A 22705-nucleotide genomic window follows, 5' to 3' on the forward strand; every position below is an offset into this window, starting at 1 on the left:
CAAAGTCACAGCTTTAAAGGCCCCACAATATAACATGGCCAAGAAAAAAAAAAAAAAACAGAACAAGAAACAATGCACATGCACGACCACCGAGGGATGCAGATAACTTTTTAGCGTCCTGCAATAGTAAAGCACGTTTTACACAGGTCACAAGTTTTTAAAGGTCATTTCTGTCTAAGTGTGCATTGAGAGAGACTGAGGTTTTAGGGAGCAAACACAAAAGCTGCTGCTGCCAAGTGTTTCTGCCCGGTCTCAAACCGGGGACTTTTCGCGTGTGAAGCGAACGTGATAACCACTACACTACAGAAACAAGCTTGCTGGTTTGACTGAAGGAGCACAGTTCCCCTCATATGTTTGCACGATTTCCTCTATACTTTATCAGCAGTTGCTCGGAATGCGAGGGGTAAGTGTGAAAATTGCAGCGGTGTCGGCCAGCATGCATACACTCAGACGTCCTGAAAAATCCCATAGCTGCGGGCAGAGACAGACAAATATCTGATGCCTAAATGCCAGGAAGGAGAGCCTGTGAAATCATCACACAGGGCGCACTGAGAGCAAGCAGGAAGGAAGCCAAGGCATTGTAATCCATTTTTCGCCTGAGGCAAAAAATATGTTTTGCGCAACAATGCTTCGAGTAAAATGAGAAATGTTGAGGGGTTGTGTATTTTGAGCAGGATTTGATTGTTTTCCGCTAAAATGGGCTCGTCCGCGATTTGAACCCGGGACCTCTCGCACCCTAAGCGAGAATCATACCCCTAGACCAACGAGCCTGGGCACAGAAATGCAACGGCTCCGACCCTGCTCGGAGGATTGGTGACAGAGAGTGGGAGACTACATCCCAAAGCAAGAAACTGCACATGGTGCTCTCTTTTGCAGTACGACTAGAGTCATTTGCATGGTCTTCATCGAACATGACATAAAAAGCCTCTATCCTTTAGACATTTTGGCCCAGATTTACAAGAAAATGACTAAGCGCGACGCTGTGCCAAATTTGCAAGCCCCACGTGCCGTCATTTTCAAAATGCAGGAAAGCGCCGTATTTAGTAGAATACAGCGCACCCCTGTGCTTCCCCCTGCGCCAGCTCTAAATTAGCTGCTGAGCGCCAACGCAGCCGTTCTTGCACCATGGTACAAGGATGACTGCGTTGAGGGGGAAATTGTTTTTGTGCAGGAAGGGACACCTTCCTGCCCAAAAAAAAAATCTTCAATGGTGATTTGCTCTTACTTCTATGTGTGCTGCAGAATGCATCACACATAGCAAGAGCAAAAACAAGGAGAAATGAAAACATTTCTCCTCAGTGCGCCACTCTAACGACACCCCTGGGATGGCGTTGGATTTTGGCGCTGACGCAGATTTACGCCAACTCCTAAATCTGGAGCAGCATCAAAATGCTATGGTGTTGCTGTGGCACACTCCCAACAACACCCATTGCACGCCCCTTCCAGGGAACGCGCTGCGTGCTAAGGGGCCGTATTTACAAGGTGGTGTTAAGCCACAAAAAGTGGCTGAACGCCATCTTGTAAATACCGCGCAGTGCATAGTGCCACCGGGGCGTCACTAAAAGTGATGCTCCGGTGGCGATAGGGCCTTGTAAGTCTGGCACTTTATTTGCTCAAGGTGTGTGTTCTTGGTGAGGGCAGGAAAGCTATTTTCGCTCTCGTACCTTCCTTCCTTGGCTGGCTTGAATGCTGTAGGCTCAGGCTTCATTGCAAAGGTCAAACAGTGAGCAACTGACTGCCGTAAGCTGGCGCAACTCCTCTTGGTGAGCTGTGACAGATGCCCCAGGAGCGTAGTACCTCACGATGGTGAGGGATAGACACAGTCTCTTTTATCTCAGCTTGCCTGTCAGGTGAGGCAGGAAATGCAAATACTGTGAAAAAGCCCAGCGACTCGAACCAGGGACCTTTCGCATGTGAGGTGCGCATGATAACCACTACACTACACAAGCAGACACACTTGCCGGCTTGCTTCATGTGGCTATGCATTGTACTGGAACCACCACACTATGGAAACAGACACACCTGCTTGCTTTATGTGGCTATGCATTGGACTGGGATGCAAGGATGAGGGCCAATGTTCATGACGCTCAAAGCTGAGCCTTCCGGAACACAATCTCTTCCCTTGGAAGAAAGGAACTGGGATCACTTTCATTCCAAGAGGTGATTTCAGAACTGGACCCGAAATTACCATGGAGAAGCACTGTGCATTTAATGTTCCTACGAGCACTGCTGCTCCAGCACAGAAAAGCAGTTGCAAAGAAATCTCGCATACCTTCATGATGCTGAACCGTCTCGACGCCAGTATAAAGCATGTATTGCATTGCAACATGACATCTTACAAGAGTGAAAAGCAGAAATACTCCTGTTTAAAACACAGACTGAACCTCTAAAGGTAGGGGTTTGTCTGGGATTTGAACCGAGGTCCTCTCACACCCGAAGCGAGAATCATACCCCTATACCAACTAGACTGCCGCTGCATAGTCATTTGAAACATCTTCTGAAGCGTCTTTCAGAAAAGCAGGGCCATTTGGAGGCTCTCTCTCTCTAAGCGTGCCATAGCAATTGATGTTTTCTGTCAAGGATTTTTTGTTTGTCTCTAGCAAGGCAAGAGGTAGTCAAAATGCCCTGTGCCAGTGAGCTGAACTAGGGGACTGATGTGAAAAGCAGACCCTTTCTGGTAGTTGTAACCCGCTGCTAGTCATGGACCCTTGCACCTTAGATTTCCCAACCAGAAGCACTGAAGGGCCTGCTAGCTCTTGAGCCAGAGGAGCATGCCTCTTGGATTCAAGCACACTTGCTCGGTCAGCGCTCGATCAGGCGAGATTTATATTAGTGGCTCATAGGCCTGAAACACTCACCTGGGAGACGCAGGGTGGCTGATTTCCCGGAATGGCCCTTGATGGGGAAATCACCTCCTTTCCCCCGCCTCATTTCAGAATTGTGTGCTAGTCGCAAGACAGTGTTCAGGGGTTCATGGGTACTGCCTACTCCCAGCTGCCTCTCTGTCTTCTTCATGTAAATTGCAAGTCACGAGGAGGCACCATTGCCAATATGCTCCGCCCACCTAACCAAGAAACCTAGTTTGAGCTTGTCTGCCTGTGTTGTTGCAGGGGCAGAGTCTTCTTTGCCCAAAAGGTGGCAGGAGAGCCTCACTTCAAACGATAGAATCAACTGCTTAAGTAGAAACCAGCATGGTAGTTACTGTCATAAAGTGCAGCTCTAACAGAAGGTGTGCCTGAGACGCCCCTTCCAGTAATACACAGAATTTTGATTGAGGGCCCAGCCGATGGGTTGGTGGATTTCTCCTCACATGCCACAGCAGCTTCCAAAGATAGTGGTCTGAGGAGCTGGCTCTGCAAGCAGAGCAAGATTTAAGGGAAGAAAATACACCTGTCAGAAGTGGGATTTGAACCCACGCCTCCATGAAGAGACCAGAAGGCTCAGCTTCACTGAAGATCAAGCTCTCTTGAGTCTGGCGCCTTAGACCACTCGGCCATCCTGACAGCCAAAACAGTGTGCAGGTCGGACTCTTCAGTCTGCACTTGTTGATTTTGCCGCTTGCAATGTTCCTATCAAAGTCACAGCTTTAAAGGCCCCACAATATAACATGGCCAAGAAAAAAAAAAAAAAACAGAACAAGAAACAATGCACATGCACGACCACCGAGGGATGCAGATAACTTTTTAGCGTCCTGCAATAGTAAAGCACGTTTTACACAGGTCACAAGTTTTTAAAGGTCATTTCTGTCTAAGTGTGCATTGAGAGAGACTGAGGTTTTAGGGAGCAAACACAAAAGCTGCTGCTGCCAAGTGTTTCTGCCCGGTCTCAAACCGGGGACTTTTCGCGTGTGAAGCGAACGTGATAACCACTACACTACAGAAACAAGCTTGCTGGTTTGACTGAAGGAGCACAGTTCCCCTCATATGTTTGCACGATTTCCTCTATACTTTATCAGCAGTTGCTCGGAATGCGAGGGGTAAGTGTGAAAATTGCAGCGGTGTCGGCCAGCATGCATACACTCAGACGTCCTGAAAAATCCCATAGCTGCGGGCAGAGACAGACAAATATCTGATGCCTAAATGCCAGGAAGGAGAGCCTGTGAAATCATCACACAGGGCGCACTGAGAGCAAGCAGGAAGGAAGCCAAGGCATTGTAATCCATTTTTCGCCTGAGGCAAAAAATATGTTTTGCGCAACAATGCTTCGAGTAAAATGAGAAATGTTGAGGGGTTGTGTATTTTGAGCAGGATTTGATTGTTTTCCGCTAAAATGGGCTCGTCCGCGATTTGAACCCGGGACCTCTCGCACCCTAAGCGAGAATCATACCCCTAGACCAACGAGCCTGGGCACAGAAATGCAACGGCTCCGACCCTGCTCGGAGGATTGGTGACAGAGAGTGGGAGACTACATCCCAAAGCAAGAAACTGCACATGGTGCTCTCTTTTGCAGTACGACTAGAGTCATTTGCATGGTCTTCATCGAACATGACATAAAAAGCCTCTATCCTTTAGACATTTTGGCCCAGATTTACAAGAAAATGACTAAGCGCGACGCTGTGCCAAATTTGCAAGCCCCACGTGCCGTCATTTTCAAAATGCAGGAAAGCGCCGTATTTAGTAGAATACAGCGCACCCCTGTGCTTCCCCCTGCGCCAGCTCTAAATTAGCTGCTGAGCGCCAACGCAGCCGTTCTTGCACCATGGTACAAGGATGACTGCGTTGAGGGGGAAATTGTTTTTGTGCAGGAAGGGACACCTTCCTGCCCAAAAAAAAAATCTTCAATGGTGATTTGCTCTTACTTCTATGTGTGCTGCAGAATGCATCACACATAGCAAGAGCAAAAACAAGGAGAAATGAAAACATTTCTCCTCAGTGCGCCACTCTAACGACACCCCTGGGATGGCGTTGGATTTTGGCGCTGACGCAGATTTACGCCAACTCCTAAATCTGGAGCAGCATCAAAATGCTATGGTGTTGCTGTGGCACACTCCCAACAACACCCATTGCACGCCCCTTCCAGGGAACGCGCTGCGTGCTAAGGGGCCGTATTTACAAGGTGGTGTTAAGCCACAAAAAGTGGCTGAACGCCATCTTGTAAATACCGCGCAGTGCATAGTGCCACCGGGGCGTCACTAAAAGTGATGCTCCGGTGGCGATAGGGCCTTGTAAGTCTGGCACTTTATTTGCTCAAGGTGTGTGTTCTTGGTGAGGGCAGGAAAGCTATTTTCGCTCTCGTACCTTCCTTCCTTGGCTGGCTTGAATGCTGTAGGCTCAGGCTTCATTGCAAAGGTCAAACAGTGAGCAACTGACTGCCGTAAGCTGGCGCAACTCCTCTTGGTGAGCTGTGACAGATGCCCCAGGAGCGTAGTACCTCACGATGGTGAGGGATAGACACAGTCTCTTTTATCTCAGCTTGCCTGTCAGGTGAGGCAGGAAATGCAAATACTGTGAAAAAGCCCAGCGACTCGAACCAGGGACCTTTCGCATGTGAGGTGCGCATGATAACCACTACACTACACAAGCAGACACACTTGCCGGCTTGCTTCATGTGGCTATGCATTGTACTGGAACCACCACACTATGGAAACAGACACACCTGCTTGCTTTATGTGGCTATGCATTGGACTGGGATGCAAGGATGAGGGCCAATGTTCATGACGCTCAAAGCTGAGCCTTCCGGAACACAATCTCTTCCCTTGGAAGAAAGGAACTGGGATCACTTTCATTCCAAGAGGTGATTTCAGAACTGGACCCGAAATTACCATGGAGAAGCACTGTGCATTTAATGTTCCTACGAGCACTGCTGCTCCAGCACAGAAAAGCAGTTGCAAAGAAATCTCGCATACCTTCATGATGCTGAACCGTCTCGACGCCAGTATAAAGCATGTATTGCATTGCAACATGACATCTTACAAGAGTGAAAAGCAGAAATACTCCTGTTTAAAACACAGACTGAACCTCTAAAGGTAGGGGTTTGTCTGGGATTTGAACCGAGGTCCTCTCACACCCGAAGCGAGAATCATACCCCTATACCAACTAGACTGCCGCTGCATAGTCATTTGAAACATCTTCTGAAGCGTCTTTCAGAAAAGCAGGGCCATTTGGAGGCTCTCTCTCTCTAAGCGTGCCATAGCAATTGATGTTTTCTGTCAAGGATTTTTTGTTTGACTCTAGCAAGGCAAGAGGTAGTCAAAATGCCCTGTGCCAGTGAGCTGAACTAGGGGACTGATGTGAAAAGCAGACCCTTTCTGGTAGTTGTAACCCGCTGCTAGTCATGGACCCTTGCACCTTAGATTTCCCAACCAGAAGCACTGAAGGGCCTGCTAGCTCTTGAGCCAGAGGAGCATGCCTCTTGGATTCAAGCACACTTGCTCGGTCAGCGCTCGATCAAGCTCGATCAGGCGAGATTTATATTAGTGGCTCATAGGCCTGAAACACTCACCTGGGAGACGCAGGGTGGCTGATTTCCCGGAATGGCCCTTGATGGGGAAATCACCTCCTTTCCCCCGCCTCATTTCAGAATTGTGTGCTAGTCGCAAGACAGTGTTCAGGGGTTCATGGGTACTGCCTACTCCCAGCTGCCTCTCTGTCTTCTTCATGTAAATTGCAAGTCACGAGGAGGCACCATTGCCAATATGCTCCGCCCACCTAACCAAGAAACCTAGTTTGAGCTTGTCTGCCTGTGTTGTTGCAGGGGCAGAGTCTTCTTTGCCCAAAAGGTGGCAGGAGAGCCTCACTTCAAACGATAGAATCAACTGCTTAAGTAGAAACCAGCATGGTAGTTACTGTCATAAAGTGCAGCTCTAACAGAAGGTGTGCCTGAGACGCCCCTTCCAGTAATACACAGAATTTTGATTGAGGGCCCAGCCGATGGGTTGGTGGATTTCTCCTCACATGCCACAGCAGCTTCCAAAGATAGTGGTCTGAGGAGCTGGCTCTGCAAGCAGAGCAAGATTTAAGGGAAGAAAATACACCTGTCAGAAGTGGGATTTGAACCCACGCCTCCATGAAGAGACCAGAAGGCTCAGCTTCACTGAAGATCAAGCTCTCTTGAGTCTGGCGCCTTAGACCACTCGGCCATCCTGACAGCCAAAACAGTGTGCAGGTCGGACTCTTCAGTCTGCACTTGTTGATTTTGCCGCTTGCAATGTTCCTATCAAAGTCACAGCTTTAAAGGCCCCACAATATAACATGGCCAAGAAAAAAAAAAAAAAACAGAACAAGAAACAATGCACATGCACGACCACCGAGGGATGCAGATAACTTTTTAGCGTCCTGCAATAGTAAAGCACGTTTTACACAGGTCACAAGTTTTTAAAGGTCATTTCTGTCTAAGTGTGCATTGAGAGAGACTGAGGTTTTAGGGAGCAAACACAAAAGCTGCTGCTGCCAAGTGTTTCTGCCCGGTCTCAAACCGGGGACTTTTCGCGTGTGAGGCGAACGTGATAACCACTACACTACAGAAACAAGCTTGCTGGTTTGACTGAAGGAGCACAGTTCCCCTCATATGTTTGCACGATTTCCTCTATACTTTATCAGCAGTTGCTCGGAATGCGAGGGGTAAGTGTGAAAATTGCAGCGGTGTCGGCCAGCATGCATACACTCAGACGTCCTGAAAAATCCCATAGCTGCGGGCAGAGACAGACAAATATCTGATGCCTAAATGCCAGGAAGGAGAGCCTGTGAAATCATCACACAGGGCGCACTGAGAGCAAGCAGGAAGGAAGCCAAGGCATTGTAATCCATTTTTCGCCTGAGGCAAAAAATATGTTTTGCGCAACAATGCTTCGAGTAAAATGAGAAATGTTGAGGGGTTGTGTATTTTGAGCAGGATTTGATTGTTTTCCGCTAAAATGGGCTCGTCCGCGATTTGAACCCGGGACCTCTCGCACCCTAAGCGAGAATCATACCCCTAGACCAACGAGCCTGGGCACAGAAATGCAACGGCTCCGACCCTGCTCGGAGGATTGGTGACAGAGAGTGGGAGACTACATCCCAAAGCAAGAAACTGCACATGGTGCTCTCTTTTGCAGTACGACTAGAGTCATTTGCATGGTCTTCATCGAACATGACATAAAAAGCCTCTATCCTTTAGACATTTTGGCCCAGATTTACAAGAAAATGACTAAGCGCGACGCTGTGCCAAATTTGCAAGCCCCACGTGCCGTCATTTTCAAAATGCAGGAAAGCGCCGTATTTAGTAGAATACAGCGCACCCCTGTGCTTCCCCCTGCGCCAGCTCTAAATTAGCTGCTGAGCGCCAACGCAGCCGTTCTTGCACCATGGTACAAGGATGACTGCGTTGAGGGGGAAATTGTTTTTGTGCAGGAAGGGACACCTTCCTGCCCAAAAAAAAAATCTTCAATGGTGATTTGCTCTTACTTCTATGTGTGCTGCAGAATGCATCACACATAGCAAGAGCAAAAACAAGGAGAAATGAAAACATTTCTCCTCAGTGCGCCACTCTAACGACACCCCTGGGATGGCGTTGGATTTTGGCGCTGACGCAGATTTACGCCAACTCCTAAATCTGGAGCAGCATCAAAATGCTATGGTGTTGCTGTGGCACACTCCCAACAACACCCATTGCACGCCCCTTCCAGGGAACGCGCTGCGTGCTAAGGGGCCGTATTTACAAGGTGGTGTTAAGCCACAAAAAGTGGCTGAACGCCATCTTGTAAATACCGCGCAGTGCATAGTGCCACCGGGGCGTCACTAAAAGTGATGCTCCGGTGGCGATAGGGCCTTGTAAGTCTGGCACTTTATTTGCTCAAGGTGTGTGTTCTTGGTGAGGGCAGGAAAGCTATTTTCGCTCTCGTACCTTCCTTCCTTGGCTGGCTTGAATGCTGTAGGCTCAGGCTTCATTGCAAAGGTCAAACAGTGAGCAACTGACTGCCGTAAGCTGGCGCAACTCCTCTTGGTGAGCTGTGACAGATGCCCCAGGAGCGTAGTACCTCACGATGGTGAGGGATAGACACAGTCTCTTTTATCTCAGCTTGCCTGTCAGGTGAGGCAGGAAATGCAAATACTGTGAAAAAGCCCAGCGACTCGAACCAGGGACCTTTCGCATGTGAGGTGCGCATGATAACCACTACACTACACAAGCAGACACACTTGCCGGCTTGCTTCATGTGGCTATGCATTGTACTGGAACCACCACACTATGGAAACAGACACACCTGCTTGCTTTATGTGGCTATGCATTGGACTGGGATGCAAGGATGAGGGCCAATGTTCATGACGCTCAAAGCTGAGCCTTCCGGAACACAATCTCTTCCCTTGGAAGAAAGGAACTGGGATCACTTTCATTCCAAGAGGTGATTTCAGAACTGGACCCGAAATTACCATGGAGAAGCACTGTGCATTTAATGTTCCTACGAGCACTGCTGCTCCAGCACAGAAAAGCAGTTGCAAAGAAATCTCGCATACCTTCATGATGCTGAACCGTCTCGACGCCAGTATAAAGCATGTATTGCATTGCAACATGACATCTTACAAGAGTGAAAAGCAGAAATACTCCTGTTTAAAACACAGACTGAACCTCTAAAGGTAGGGGTTTGTCTGGGATTTGAACCGAGGTCCTCTCACACCCGAAGCGAGAATCATACCCCTATACCAACTAGACTGCCGCTGCATAGTCATTTGAAACATCTTCTGAAGCGTCTTTCAGAAAAGCAGGGCCATTTGGAGGCTCTCTCTCTCTAAGCGTGCCATAGCAATTGATGTTTTCTGTCAAGGATTTTTTGTTTGTCTCTAGCAAGGCAAGAGGTAGTCAAAATGCCCTGTGCCAGTGAGCTGAACTAGGGGACTGATGTGAAAAGCAGACCCTTTCTGGTAGTTGTAACCCGCTGCTAGTCATGGACCCTTGCACCTTAGATTTCCCAACCAGAAGCACTGAAGGGCCTGCTAGCTCTTGAGCCAGAGGAGCATGCCTCTTGGATTCAAGCACACTTGCTCGGTCAGCGCTCGATCAAGCTCGATCAGGCGAGATTTATATTAGTGGCTCATAGGCCTGAAACACTCACCTGGGAGACGCAGGGTGGCTGATTTCCCGGAATGGCCCTTGATGGGGAAATCACCTCCTTTCCCCCGCCTCATTTCAGAATTGTGTGCTAGTCGCAAGACAGTGTTCAGGGGTTCATGGGTACTGCCTACTCCCAGCTGCCTCTCTGTCTTCTTCATGTAAATTGCAAGTCACGAGGAGGCACCATTGCCAATATGCTCCGCCCACCTAACCAAGAAACCTAGTTTGAGCTTGTCTGCCTGTGTTGTTGCAGGGGCAGAGTCTTCTTTGCCCAAAAGGTGGCAGGAGAGCCTCACTTCAAACGATAGAATCAACTGCTTAAGTAGAAACCAGCATGGTAGTTACTGTCATAAAGTGCAGCTCTAACAGAAGGTGTGCCTGAGACGCCCCTTCCAGTAATACACAGAATTTTGATTGAGGGCCCAGCCGATGGGTTGGTGGATTTCTCCTCACATGCCACAGCAGCTTCCAAAGATAGTGGTCTGAGGAGCTGGCTCTGCAAGCAGAGCAAGATTTAAGGGAAGAAAATACACCTGTCAGAAGTGGGATTTGAACCCACGCCTCCATGAAGAGACCAGAAGGCTCAGCTTCACTGAAGATCAAGCTCTCTTGAGTCTGGCGCCTTAGACCACTCGGCCATCCTGACAGCCAAAACAGTGTGCAGGTCGGACTCTTCAGTCTGCACTTGTTGATTTTGCCGCTTGCAATGTTCCTATCAAAGTCACAGCTTTAAAGGCCCCACAATATAACATGGCCAAGAAAAAAAAAAAAAAACAGAACAAGAAACAATGCACATGCACGACCACCGAGGGATGCAGATAACTTTTTAGCGTCCTGCAATAGTAAAGCACGTTTTACACAGATCACAAGTTTTTAAAGGTCATTTCTGTCTAAGTGTGCATTGAGAGAGACTGAGGTTTTAGGGAGCAAACACAAAAGCTGCTGCTGCCAAGTGTTTCTGCCCGGTCTCAAACCGGGGACTTTTCGCGTGTGAGGCGAACGTGATAACCACTACACTACAGAAACAAGCTTGCTGGTTTGACTGAAGGAGCACAGTTCCCCTCATATGTTTGCACGATTTCCTCTATACTTTATCAGCAGTTGCTCGGAATGCGAGGGGTAAGTGTGAAAATTGCAGCGGTGTCGGCCAGCATGCATACACTCAGACGTCCTGAAAAATCCCATAGCTGCGGGCAGAGACAGACAAATATCTGATGCCTAAATGCCAGGAAGGAGAGCCTGTGAAATCATCACACAGGGCGCACTGAGAGCAAGCAGGAAGGAAGCCAAGGCATTGTAATCCATTTTTCGCCTGAGGCAAAAAATATGTTTTGCGCAACAATGCTTCGAGTAAAATGAGAAATGTTGAGGGGTTGTGTATTTTGAGCAGGATTTGATTGTTTTCCGCTAAAATGGGCTCGTCCGCGATTTGAACCCGGGACCTCTCGCACCCTAAGCGAGAATCATACCCCTAGACCAACGAGCCTGGGCACAGAAATGCAACGGCTCCGACCCTGCTCGGAGGATTGGTGACAGAGAGTGGGAGACTACATCCCAAAGCAAGAAACTGCACATGGTGCTCTCTTTTGCAGTACGACTAGAGTCATTTGCATGGTCTTCATCGAACATGACATAAAAAGCCTCTATCCTTTAGACATTTTGGCCCAGATTTACAAGAAAATGACTAAGCGCGACGCTGTGCCAAATTTGCAAGCCCCACGTGCCGTCATTTTCAAAATGCAGGAAAGCGCCGTATTTAGTAGAATACAGCGCACCCCTGTGCTTCCCCCTGCGCCAGCTCTAAATTAGCTGCTGAGCGCCAACGCAGCCGTTCTTGCACCATGGTACAAGGATGACTGCGTTGAGGGGGAAATTGTTTTTGTGCAGGAAGGGACACCTTCCTGCCCAAAAAAAAAATCTTCAATGGTGATTTGCTCTTACTTCTATGTGTGCTGCAGAATGCATCACACATAGCAAGAGCAAAAACAAGGAGAAATGAAAACATTTCTCCTCAGTGCGCCACTCTAACGACACCCCTGGGATGGCGTTGGATTTTGGCGCTGACGCAGATTTACGCCAACTCCTAAATCTGGAGCAGCATCAAAATGCTATGGTGTTGCTGTGGCACACTCCCAACAACACCCATTGCACGCCCCTTCCAGGGAACGCGCTGCGTGCTAAGGGGCCGTATTTACAAGGTGGTGTTAAGCCACAAAAAGTGGCTGAACGCCATCTTGTAAATACCGCGCAGTGCATAGTGCCACCGGGGCGTCACTAAAAGTGATGCTCCGGTGGCGATAGGGCCTTGTAAGTCTGGCACTTTATTTGCTCAAGGTGTGTGTTCTTGGTGAGGGCAGGAAAGCTATTTTCGCTCTCGTACCTTCCTTCCTTGGCTGGCTTGAATGCTGTAGGCTCAGGCTTCATTGCAAAGGTCAAACAGTGAGCAACTGACTGCCGTAAGCTGGCGCAACTCCTCTTGGTGAGCTGTGACAGATGCCCCAGGAGCGTAGTACCTCACGATGGTGAGGGATAGACACAGTCTCTTTTATCTCAGCTTGCCTGTCAGGTGAGGCAGGAAATGCAAATACTGTGAAAAAGCCCAGCGACTCGAACCAGGGACCTTTCGCATGTGAGGTGCGCATGATAACCACTACACTACACAAGCAGACACACTTGCCGGCTTGCTTCATGTGGCTATGCATTGTACTGGAACCACCACACTATGGAAACAGACACACCTGCTTGCTTTATGTGGCTATGCATTGGACTGGGATGCAAGGATGAGGGCCAATGTTCATGACGCTCAAAGCTGAGCCTTCCGGAACACAATCTCTTCCCTTGGAAGAAAGGAACTGGGATCACTTTCATTCCAAGAGGTGATTTCAGAACTGGACCCGAAATTACCATGGAGAAGCACTGTGCATTTAATGTTCCTACGAGCACTGCTGCTCCAGCACAGAAAAGCAGTTGCAAAGAAATCTCGCATACCTTCATGATGCTGAACCGTCTCGACGCCAGTATAAAGCATGTATTGCATTGCAACATGACATCTTACAAGAGTGAAAAGCAGAAATACTCCTGTTTAAAACACAGACTGAACCTCTAAAGGTAGGGGTTTGTCTGGGATTTGAACCGAGGTCCTCTCACACCCGAAGCGAGAATCATACCCCTATACCAACTAGACTGCCGCTGCATAGTCATTTGAAACATCTTCTGAAGCGTCTTTCAGAAAAGCAGGGCCATTTGGAGGCTCTCTCTCTCTAAGCGTGCCATAGCAATTGATGTTTTCTGTCAAGGATTTTTTGTTTGTCTCTAGCAAGGCAAGAGGTAGTCAAAATGCCCTGTGCCAGTGAGCTGAACTAGGGGACTGATGTGAAAAGCAGACCCTTTCTGGTAGTTGTAACCCGCTGCTAGTCATGGACCCTTGCACCTTAGATTTCCCAACCAGAAGCACTGAAGGGCCTGCTAGCTCTTGAGCCAGAGGAGCATGCCTCTTGGATTCAAGCACACTTGCTCGGTCAGCGCTCGATCAAGCTCGATCAGGCGAGATTTATATTAGTGGCTCATAGGCCTGAAACACTCACCTGGGAGACGCAGGGTGGCTGATTTCCCGGAATGGCCCTTGATGGGGAAATCACCTCCTTTCCCCCGCCTCATTTCAGAATTGTGTGCTAGTCGCAAGACAGTGTTCAGGGGTTCATGGGTACTGCCTACTCCCAGCTGCCTCTCTGTCTTCTTCATGTAAATTGCAAGTCACGAGGAGGCACCATTGCCAATATGCTCCGCCCACCTAACCAAGAAACCTAGTTTGAGCTTGTCTGCCTGTGTTGTTGCAGGGGCAGAGTCTTCTTTGCCCAAAAGGTGGCAGGAGAGCCTCACTTCAAACGATAGAATCAACTGCTTAAGTAGAAACCAGCATGGTAGTTACTGTCATAAAGTGCAGCTCTAACAGAAGGTGTGCCTGAGACGCCCCTTCCAGTAATACACAGAATTTTGATTGAGGGCCCAGCCGATGGGTTGGTGGATTTCTCCTCACATGCCACAGCAGCTTCCAAAGATAGTGGTCTGAGGAGCTGGCTCTGCAAGCAGAGCAAGATTTAAGGGAAGAAAATACACCTGTCAGAAGTGGGATTTGAACCCACGCCTCCATGAAGAGACCAGAAGGCTCAGCTTCACTGAAGATAAAGCTCTCTTGAGTCTGGCGCTTTAGACCACTCGGCCATCCTGACAGCCAAAACAGTGTGCAGGTCGGACTCTTCAGTCTGCACTTGTTGATTTTGCCGCTTGCAATGTTCCTATCAAAGTCACAGCTTTAAAGGCCCCACAATATAACATGGCCAAGAAAAAAAAAAAAAAACAGAACAAGAAACAATGCACATGCACGACCACCGAGGGATGCAGATAACTTTTTAGCGTCCTGCAATAGTAAAGCACGTTTTACACAGGTCACAAGTTTTTAAAGGTCATTTCTGTCTAAGTGTGCATTGAGAGAGACTGAGGTTTTAGGGAGCAAACACAAAAGCTGCTGCTGCCAAGTGTTTCTGCCCGGTCTCAAACCGGGGACTTTTCGCGTGTGAGGCGAACGTGATAACCACTACACTACAGAAACAAGCTTGCTGATTTGACTGAAGGAGCACAGTTCCCCTCATATGTTTGCACGATTTCCTCTATACTTTATCAGCAGTTGCTCGGAATGCGAGGGGTAAGTGTGAAAATTGCAGCGGTGTCGGCCAGCATGCATACACTCAGACGTCCTGAAAAATCCCATAGCTGCGGGCAGAGACAGACAAATATCTGATGCCTAAATGCCAGGAAGGAGAGCCTGTGAAATCATCACACAGGGCGCACTGAGAGCAAGCAGGAAGGAAGCCAAGGCATTGTAATCCATTTTTCGCCTGAGGCAAAAAATATGTTTTGCGCAACAATGCTTCGAGTAAAATGAGAAATGTTGAGGGGTTGTGTATTTTGAGCAGGATTTGATTGTTTTCCGCTAAAATGGGCTCGTCCGCGATTTGAACCCGGGACCTCTCGCACCCTAAGCGAGAATCATACCCCTAGACCAACGAGCCTGGGCACAGAAATGCAACGGCTCCGACCCTGCTCGGAGGATTGGTGACAGAGAGTGGGAGACTACATCCCAAAGCAAGAAACTGCACATGGTGCTCTCTTTTGCAGTACGACTAGAGTCATTTGCATGGTCTTCATCGAACATGACATAAAAAGCCTCTATCCTTTAGACATTTTGGCCCAGATTTACAAGAAAATGACTAAGCGCGACGCTGTGCCAAATTTGCAAGCCCCACGTGCCGTCATTTTCAAAATGCAGGAAAGCGCCGTATTTAGTAGAATACAGCGCACCCCTGTGCTTCCCCCTGCGCCAGCTCTAAATTAGCTGCTGAGCGCCAACGCAGCCGTTCTTGCACCATGGTACAAGGATGACTGCGTTGAGGGGGAAATTGTTTTTGTGCAGGAAGGGAAACCTTCCTGCCCCAAAAAAAAATCTTCAATGGTGATTTGCTCTTACTTCTATGTGTGCTGCAGAATGCATCACACATAGAAAGAGCAAAAACAAGGAGAAATGAAAACATTTCTCCTCAGTGCGCCACTCTAACGACACCCCTGGGATGGCGTTGGATTTTGGCGCTGACGCAGATTTACGCCAACTCCTAAATCTGGAGCAGCATCAAAATGCTATGGTGTTGCTGTGGCACACTCCCAACAACACCCATTGCACGCCCCTTCCAGGGAACGCGCTGTGTGCTAAGGGGCCGTATTTACAAGGTGGTGTTAAGCCACAAAAAGTGGCTGAACGCCATCTTGTAAATACCGCGCAGTGCATAGTGCCACCGGAGGCGTCACTAAAAGTGATGCTCCGGTGGCGATAGGGCCTTGTAAGTCTGGCACTTTATTTGCTCAAGGTGTGTGTTCTTGGTGAGGGCAGGAAAGCTATTTTCGCTCTCGTACCTTCCTTCCTTGGCTGGCTTGAATGCTGTAGGCTCAGGCTTCATTGCAAAGGTCAAACAGTGAGCAACTGACTGCCGTAAACTGGCGCAACTCCTCTTGGTGAGCTGTGACAGATGCCCCAGGAGCGTAGTACCTCACGATGGTGAGGGATAGACACAGTCTCTTTTATCTCAGCTTGCCTGTCAGGTGAGGCAGGAAATGCAAATACTGTGAAAAAGCCCAGCGACTCGAACCAGGGACCTTTCGCATGTGAGGTGCGCATGATAACCACTACACTACACAAGCAGACACACTTGCCGGCTTGCTTCATGTGGCTATGCATTGTACTGGAACCACCACACTATGGAAACAGACACACCTGCTTGCTTTATGTGGCTATGCATTGGACTGGGATGCAAGGATGAGGGCCAATGTTCATGACGCTCAAAGCTGAGCCTTCCGGAACACAATCTCTTCCCTTGGAAGAAAGGAACTGGGATCACTTTCATTCCAAGAGGTGATTTCAGAACTGGACCCGAAATTACCATGGAGAAGCACTGTGCATTTAATGTTCCTACGAGCACTGCTGCTCCAGCACAGAAAAGCAGTTGCAAAGAAATCTCGCATACCTTCATGATGCTGAACCGTCTCGACGCCAGTATAAAGCATGTATTGCATTGCAACATGACATCTTACAAGAGTGAAAAGCAGAAATACTCCTGTTTAAAACACAGACTGAACCTCTAAAGGTAGGGGTTTGTCTGGGATTTGAACCGAGGTCCTCTCACACCCGAAGCGAGAATCATACCCCTATACCAACTAGACTGCCGCTGCATAGTCATTTGAAACATCTTCTGAAGCGTCTTTCAGAAAAGCAGGGCCATTTGGAGGCTCTCTCTCTCTAAGCGTGCCATAGCAATTGATGTTTTCTGTCAAGGATTTTTTGTTTGTCTCTAGCAAGGCAAGAGGTAGTCAAAATGCCCTGTGCCAGTGAGCTGAACTAGGGGACTGATGTGAAAAGCAGACCCTTTCTGGTAGTTGTAACCCGCTGCTAGTCATGGACCCTTGCACCTTAGATTTCCCAACCAGAAGCACTGAAGGGCCTGCTAGCTCTTGAGCCAGAGGAGCATGCCTCTTGGATTCAAGCACACTTGCTCGGTCAGCGCTCGATCAGGCTCGATCAGGCGAGATTTATATTAGTGGCTCATAGGCCTGAAACACTCACCTGGGAGACGCAGGGTGGCTGATTTCCCGGAATGGCCCTTGATGGGGAAATCACCTCCTTTCCCCCGCCTCATTTCAGAATTGTGTGCTAGTCGCAAGACAGTGTTCAGGGGTTCATGGGTACTGCCTACTCCCAGCTGCCTCTCTGTCTTCTTCATGTAAATTGCAAGTCACGAGGAGGCACCATTGCCAATATGCTCCGCCCACCTAACCAAGAAACCTAGTTTGAGCTTGTCTGCCTGTGTTGTTGCAGGGGCAGAGTCTTCTTTGCCCAAAAGGTGGCAGGAGAGCCTCACTTCAAACGATAGAATCAACTGCTTAAGTAGAAACCAGCATGGTAGTTACTGTCATAAAGTGCAGCTCTAACAGAAGGTGTGCCTGAGACGCCCCTTCCAGTAATACACAGAATTTTGATTGAGGGCCCAGCCGATGGGTTGGTGGATTTCTCCTCACATGCCACAGCAGCTTCCAAAGATAGTGGTGTGAGGAGCTGGCTCTGCAAGCAGAGCAAGATTTAAGGGAAGAAAATACACCTGTCAGAAGTGGGATTTGAACCCACGCCTCCATGAAGAGACCAGAAGGCTCAGCTTCACTGAAGATCAAGCTCTCTTGAGTCTGGCGCCTTAGACCACTCGGCCATCCTGACAGCCAAAACAGTGTGCAGGTCGGACTCTTCAGTCTGCACTTGTTGATTTTGCCGCTTGCAATGTTCCTATCAAAGTCACAGCTTTAAAGGCCCCACAATATAACATGGCCAAGAAAAAAAAAAAAAAACAGAACAAGAAACAATGCACATGCACGACCACCGAGGGATGCAGATAACTTTTTAGCGTCCTGCAATAGTAAAGCACGTTTTACACAGGTCACAAGTTTTTAAAGGTCATTTCTGTCTAAGTGTGCATTGAGAGAGACTGAGGTTTTAGGGAGCAAACACAAAAGCTGCTGCTGCCAAGTGTTTCTGCCCGGTCTCAAACCGGGGACTTTTCGCGTGTGAGGCGAACGTGATAACCACTACACTACAGAAACAAGCTTGCTGATTTGACTGAAGGAGCACAGTTCCCCTCATATGTTTGCACGATTTCCTCTATACTTTATCAGCAGTTGCTCGGAATGCGAGGGGTAAGTGTGAAAATTGCAGCGGTGTCGGCCAGCATGCATACACTCAGACGTCCTGAAAAATCCCATAGCTGCGGGCAGAGACAGACAAATATCTGATGCCTAAATGCCAGGAAGGAGAGCCTGTGAAATCATCACACAGGGCGCACTGAGAGCAAGCAGGAAGGAAGCCAAGGCATTGTAATCCATTTTTCGCCTGAGGCAAAAAATATGTTTTGCGCAACAATGCTTCGAGTAAAATGAGAAATGTTGAGGGGTTGTGTATTTTGAGCAGGATTTGATTGTTTTCCGCTAAAATGGGCTCGTCCGCGATTTGAACCCGGGACCTCTCGCACCCTAAGCGAGAATCATACCCCTAGACCAACGAGCCTGGGCACAGAAATGCAACGGCTCCGACCCTGCTCGGAGGATTGGTGACAGAGAGTGGGAGACTACATCCCAAAGCAAGAAACTGCACATGGTGCTCTCTTTTGCAGTACGACTAGAGTCATTTGCATGGTCTTCATCGAACATGACATAAAAAGCCTCTATCCTTTAGACATTTTGGCCCAGATTTACAAGAAAATGACTAAGCGCGACGCTGTGCCAAATTTGCAAGCCCCACGTGCCGTCATTTTCAAAATGCAGGAAAGCGCCGTATTTAGTAGAATACAGCGCACCCCTGTGCTTCCCCCTGCGCCAGCTCTAAATTAGCTGCTGAGCGCCAACGCAGCCGTTCTTGCACCATGGTACAAGGATGACTGCGTTGAGGGGGAAATTGTTTTTGTGCAGGAAGGGACACCTTCCTGCCCAAAAAAAAAATCTTCAATGGTGATTTGCTCTTACTTCTATGTGTGCTGCAGAATGCATCACACATAGCAAGAGCAAAAACAAGGAGAAATGAAAACATTTCTCCTCAGTGCGCCACTCTAACGACACCCCTGGGATGGCGTTGGATTTTGGCGCTGACGCAGATTTACGCCAACTCCTAAATCTGGAGCAGCATCAAAATGCTATGGTGTTGCTGTGGCACACTCCCAACAACACCCATTGCACGCCCCTTCCAGGGAACGCGCTGCGTGCTAAGGGGCCGTATTTACAAGGTGGTGTTAAGCCACAAAAAGTGGCTGAACGCCATCTTGTAAATACCGCGCAGTGCATAGTGCCACCGGGGCGTCACTAAAAGTGATGCTCCGGTGGCGATAGGGCCTTGTAAGTCTGGCACTTTATTTGCTCAAGGTGTGTGTTCTTGGTGAGGGCAGGAAAGCTATTTTCGCTCTCGTACCTTCCTTCCTTGGCTGGCTTGAATGCTGTAGGCTCAGGCTTCATTGCAAAGGTCAAACAGTGAGCAACTGACTGCCGTAAGCTGGCGCAACTCCTCTTGGTGAGCTGTGACAGATGCCCCAGGAGCGTAGTACCTCACGATGGTGAGGGATAGACACAGTCTCTTTTATCTCAGCTTGCCTGTCAGGTGAGGCAGGAAATGCAAATACTGTGAAAAAGCCCAGCGACTCGAACCAGGGACCTTTCGCATGTGAGGTGCGCATGATAACCACTACACTACACAAGCAGACACACTTGCCGGCTTGCTTCATGTGGCTATGCATTGTACTGGAACCACCACACTATGGAAACAGACACACCTGCTTGCTTTATGTGGCTATGCATTGGACTGGGATGCAAGGATGAGGGCCAATGTTCATGACGCTCAAAGCTGAGCCTTCCGGAACACAATCTCTTCCCTTGGAAGAAAGGAACTGGGATCACTTTCATTCCAAGAGGTGATTTCAGAACTGGACCCGAAATTACCATGGAGAAGCACTGTGCATTTAATGTTCCTACGAGCACTGCTGCTCCAGCACAGAAAAGCAGTTGCAAAGAAATCTCGCATACCTTCATGATGCTGAACCGTCTCGACGCCAGTATAAAGCATGTATTGCATTGCAACATGACATCTTACAAGAGTGAAAAGCAGAAATACTCCTGTTTAAAACACAGACTGAACCTCTAAAGGTAGGGGTTTGTCTGGGATTTGAACCGAGGTCCTCTCACACCCGAAGCGAGAATCATACCCCTATACCAACTAGACTGCCGCTGCATAGTCATTTGAAACATCTTCTGAAGCGTCTTTCAGAAAAGCAGGGCCATTTGGAGGCTCTCTCTCTCTAAGCGTGCCATAGCAATTGATGTTTTCTGTCAAGGATTTTTTGTTTGTCTCTAGCAAGGCAAGAGGTAGTCAAAATGCCCTGTGCCAGTGAGCTGAACTAGGGGACTGATGTGAAAAGCAGACCCTTTCTGGTAGTTGTAACCCGCTGCTAGTCATGGACCCTTGCACCTTAGATTTCCCAACCAGAAGCACTGAAGGGCCTGCTAGCTCTTGAGCCAGAGGAGCATGCCTCTTGGATTCAAGCACACTTGCTCGGTCAGCGCTCGATCAAGCTCGATCAGGCGAGATTTATATTAGTGGCTCATAGGCCTGAAACACTCACCTGGGAGACGCAGGGTGGCTGATTTCCCGGAATGGCCCTTGATGGGGAAATCACCTCCTTTCCCCCGCCTCATTTCAGAATTGTGTGCTAGTCGCAAGACAGTGTTCAGGGGTTCATGGGTACTGCCTACTCCCAGCTGCCTCTCTGTCTTCTTCATGTAAATTGCAAGTCACGAGGAGGCACCATTGCCAATATGCTCCGCCCACCTAACCAAGAAACCTAGTTTGAGCTTGTCTGCCTGTGTTGTTGCAGGGGCAGAGTCTTCTTTGCCCAAAAGGTGGCAGGAGAGCCTCACTTCAAACGATAGAATCAACTGCTTAAGTAGAAACCAGCATGGTAGTTACTGTCATAAAGTGCAGCTCTAACAGAAGGTGTGCCTGAGACGCCCCTTCCAGTAATACACAGAATTTTGATTGAGGGCCCAGCCGATGGGTTGGTGGATTTCTCCTCACATGCCACAGCAGCTTCCAAAGATAGTGGTCTGAGGAGCTGGCTCTGCAAGCAGAGCAAGATTTAAGGGAAGAAAATACACCTGTCAGAAGTGGGATTTGAACCCACGCCTCCATGAAGAGACCAGAAGGCTCAGCTTCACTGAAGATAAAGCTCTCTTGAGTCTGGCGCTTTAGACCACTCGGCCATCCTGACAGCCAAAACAGTGTGCAGGTCGGACTCTTCAGTCTGCACTTGTTGATTTTGCCGCTTGCAATGTTCCTATCAAAGTCACAGCTTTAAAGGCCCCACAATATAACATGGCCAAGAAAAAAAAAAAAAAACAGAACAAGAAACAATGCACATGCACGACCACCGAGGGATGCAGATAACTTTTTAGCGTCCTGCAATAGTAAAGCACGTTTTACACAGGTCACAAGTTTTTAAAGGTCATTTCTGTCTAAGTGTGCATTGAGAGAGACTGAGGTTTTAGGGAGCAAACACAAAAGCTGCTGCTGCCAAGTGTTTCTGCCCGGTCTCAAACCGGGGACTTTTCGCGTGTGAGGCGAACGTGATAACCACTACACTACAGAAACAAGCTTGCTGATTTGACTGAAGGAGCACAGTTCCCCTCATATGTTTGCACGATTTCCTCTATACTTTATCAGCAGTTGCTCGGAATGCGAGGGGTAAGTGTGAAAATTGCAGCGGTGTCGGCCAGCATGCATACACTCAGACGTCCTGAAAAATCCCATAGCTGCGGGCAGAGACAGACAAATATCTGATGCCTAAATGCCAGGAAGGAGAGCCTGTGAAATCATCACACAGGGCGCACTGAGAGCAAGCAGGAAGGAAGCCAAGGCATTGTAATCCATTTTTCGCCTGAGGCAAAAAATATGTTTTGCGCAACAATGCTTCGAGTAAAATGAGAAATGTTGAGGGGTTGTGTATTTTGAGCAGGATTTGATTGTTTTCCGCTAAAATGGGCTCGTCCGCGATTTGAACCCGGGACCTCTCGCACCCTAAGCGAGAATCATACCCCTAGACCAACGAGCCTGGGCACAGAAATGCAACGGCTCCGACCCTGCTCGGAGGATTGGTGACAGAGAGTGGGAGACTACATCCCAAAGCAAGAAACTGCACATGGTGCTCTCTTTTGCAGTACGACTAGAGTCATTTGCATGGTCTTCATCGAACATGACATAAAAAGCCTCTATCCTTTAGACATTTTGGCCCAGATTTACAAGAAAATGACTAAGCGCGACGCTGTGCCAAATTTGCAAGCCCCACGTGCCGTCATTTTCAAAATGCAGGAAAGCGCCGTATTTAGTAGAATACAGCGCACCCCTGTGCTTCCCCCTGCGCCAGCTCTAAATTAGCTGCTGAGCGCCAACGCAGCCGTTCTTGCACCATGGTACAAGGATGACTGCGTTGAGGGGGAAATTGTTTTTGTGCAGGAAGGGAAACCTTCCTGCCCCAAAAAAAAATCTTCAATGGTGATT

The 22705-nt window shown here is 48.6% G+C and overlaps 4 non-coding genes across 4 annotated transcripts; all 4 read right to left on the reverse strand.

Annotated features, from left to right (window-relative positions):
• Positions 1-3391: 3391 nt before the first annotated feature.
• Positions 3392-3503, reverse strand: TRNAL-CAA (transfer RNA leucine (anticodon CAA)). Its single transcript has 2 exons — positions 3466-3503; positions 3392-3437 (listed from the first exon to the last, which is right to left on the reverse strand). It is a non-coding gene; the product is annotated as a tRNA-Leu (tRNA).
• Positions 3504-6974: 3471 nt separating this feature from the next.
• Positions 6975-7086, reverse strand: TRNAL-CAA (transfer RNA leucine (anticodon CAA)). The gene is made up of 2 exons: positions 7049-7086; positions 6975-7020 (listed from the first exon to the last, which is right to left on the reverse strand). It is a non-coding gene; the product is annotated as a tRNA-Leu (tRNA).
• A 3471-nt stretch (positions 7087-10557) lies between these two features.
• On the reverse strand, positions 10558-10669 carry TRNAL-CAA (transfer RNA leucine (anticodon CAA)). Its single transcript has 2 exons — positions 10632-10669; positions 10558-10603 (listed from the first exon to the last, which is right to left on the reverse strand). It is a non-coding gene; the product is annotated as a tRNA-Leu (tRNA).
• A 7055-nt stretch (positions 10670-17724) lies between these two features.
• TRNAL-CAA (transfer RNA leucine (anticodon CAA)) lies at positions 17725-17836 on the reverse strand. The gene is made up of 2 exons: positions 17799-17836; positions 17725-17770 (listed from the first exon to the last, which is right to left on the reverse strand). It is a non-coding gene; the product is annotated as a tRNA-Leu (tRNA).
• Between the last annotated feature and the right edge of the window lie 4869 nt (positions 17837-22705).

Source organism: Pleurodeles waltl, unplaced genomic scaffold, assembly GCF_031143425.1.
Source record: "Pleurodeles waltl isolate 20211129_DDA unplaced genomic scaffold, aPleWal1.hap1.20221129 scaffold_72, whole genome shotgun sequence".
Lineage (NCBI taxonomy): Eukaryota > Metazoa > Chordata > Amphibia > Caudata > Salamandridae > Pleurodeles > Pleurodeles waltl.